Consider the following 2,362-nt stretch of genomic DNA (forward strand, 5'->3'; position numbering starts at 1 on the left):
GGGGCGGGGCGGGCGGGGGTCGGCGCTGCGGCGGCGCGCGCACCCTCGCGGCTCGCCCGCCCGGGCCGGCCGTGCACTTGTCTTCGCGCTCGGGCCGGGCGCGGGGCTCCGCGGCGGCGGCCGTCTCGTCTCGGCCGGTGAGTAGGCAGGGGGTGGGTCGCAGGGCACAGGACGCGGCGGGGCTCCCCTTCTCCTTGGTGGGCGGCTGTCGGGCAGGGTTTGCGGTCTCGGGGAATTCAAGGGGGAGCTGCGGGAGGGAGGGAAACTCCTCCGATTCCCCCATCCCCGAGCCCCGGGGCAGCTCCGGCCACCCCTGCCCCCGGACCTGGGAGGGAGGTTCTCCGCTCCCGGGATTGGGGATGCGGAGCCATCCCCAGCCGAGATGAAGGTGGTGGCATGGGAAGCCTCCCGCGCCGTCCTCAGCGGGGGAGGAAAGGACTGTCCTCGTCGCCCCCTCCCCTCACCGCCAAGCCTTTCTCTCTCTCCCAGTGTGTGGCGGGGATGCCCGGGCTGGCCCCGCTGCCTAGTGGAAGGGAACCCCCCACCTGCCAGCCCACTGTGCGTTGAAGCTCCTGCTCTGCTCTCTTCCCTAAGCTTCTTCCCCCTCCCACCCCGTCACTGACAGGGAGAGTGGCCGAGGCCCAGAGAGGGTTAGCGCTTAGCCAAGGTCACCCAGCTGGGCAGGGGCAGAACTGGCTTTGTGGCAGACTCACTAACCCCAGAATCCTGTTGATGGTGTCAGCCCTGCGGTCCTCTGCACCCTGCATTTAACGTTGAGGGTGGGGTGCGAGGGGCCTGTCTGGGGACCCTGCAAGTGGAAAAGGGTTCCTTAGTCTCCTCAAGTCTCTCTGCCCTGCGGGAGGCCATGGCTGGACCGAGCGGGAAGGGAGCCTCACTCTCCTCCAGCCTCCAGGGCGCCCGGCTCCCCCTAGTCCCCTTCCCAGCCCCCTTGGGCTCCCCAAGACCTTGAAGGAAATGGGGGGAGGACTTCCAGAATAATCCCCACTCTGACGCACCCAACCCACTGGGTGACCTTGGACAGCTGCTCTGCCCTCCCAGGGCCAGAGTCAACTCCAGGGTTCTCCTGGCTGGAACAGGTGGCCCCCCTGAGCAGTGCAGGTGCCCACTGGCCCCACCCCAGACCCCTGGCGAGAGAAAGGCCAGCTGGGACGGCCCCAGCCAGCTGTGTTTCTCTTTGGAGTCTAGTCGCGCCCCCCCAATCCTCCCCACCATGGGGCTGCCCTCTGTCCCCTCCTGCCCCCTCCTCCAGGGCAGGACCTGGTATGTGTGCTCAGAGGGGATTCTGGAAACTGCCCTGTATAGCCAGAGTGAATGCCATGAGGGAGCTCCAGGCCCCGGGGCAGCTGCCGAGAGGGGAGGACTTGAGGAGGCCGAGAATTGAGCTGGTTGGGCCGGGGATTCCTGACTCCTCCATCCTCACCCCAGCCCAGCCCAACCTCGCTCACCCACATCTCCTCACGGGGAAGGAAGTGGTGGGGACGTGGGGAGAGGAGGGCAGGGAACAGCATGGGGAAAGGCAGATAGAGCCTTTAGTGTGCAGTGTCCAGTGGAAGGAGGTGGGGCCTCCGGGGAAGGGGCCTGGAATGGGGGAAAGGTGCCAGCTCGGGCTCACGGAGGGCCCTGAGGGAGGAAACAGAGCCCAGTGGGCAGACGGCACCCCTGATCTTAAGTTTTCTTAAAACTCACAAGGTCTGCCAGCTCGTGGGAGCACAGATCCACTCTAAAGACCACTGCGGTCTGAGCTGTCAGCAGCCGGCCTCCTGCGGCCCTGCCCCCCCGCACCCCGTGTCTGTCCTCACAGGCCAAGGGGGAAGCCAGGTGGCCACAGCCACTGCCAGCCATGTGGTAGCCCAGTGGGACCAAAGGGGACAGGCCCTTTGTTGGTGGCTCATCAGGGAGACCCCTGCACCCCAGGGTAAGTGGATCCCAGACTCGGGTCACCTTTAGGGGTGGGGGCAGCTAACATAGGGATTGGATAGAAAAACTGGTGACTTAAGAAAGTGCCAACCTTTGAAATAACGCTAACAATATAACAGTAATAATAATAATTCTGCTTTCTAGAGCCCCCCAGAGTCACTGTCCCCTTTCTCCCATCGCTGATGGTGGGGAATCTGCTCAGAGAGGCTAGGTGACCCGCCCAGTGTCACACAGCCTGAAGGGGGCAGTTGCACCAAGTGGAAGGGCCCCAACCCCCACAATTTCCACCACCCAGCTCCCGTGGCCCTGCTCCCTGCAACAGCCCTTAGGGAACAGCTTCTTTGGTCCTTCCTTCCCCTGCAAACATTGACTGACATTCTAGGGTCAGCAGGGAGCTGCCGATGAGGGTGTGGGGAGGACAGAG

Source organism: Equus quagga, chromosome 9 (genome assembly GCF_021613505.1).
Source record: "Equus quagga isolate Etosha38 chromosome 9, UCLA_HA_Equagga_1.0, whole genome shotgun sequence".
NCBI lineage: Eukaryota > Metazoa > Chordata > Mammalia > Perissodactyla > Equidae > Equus > Equus quagga.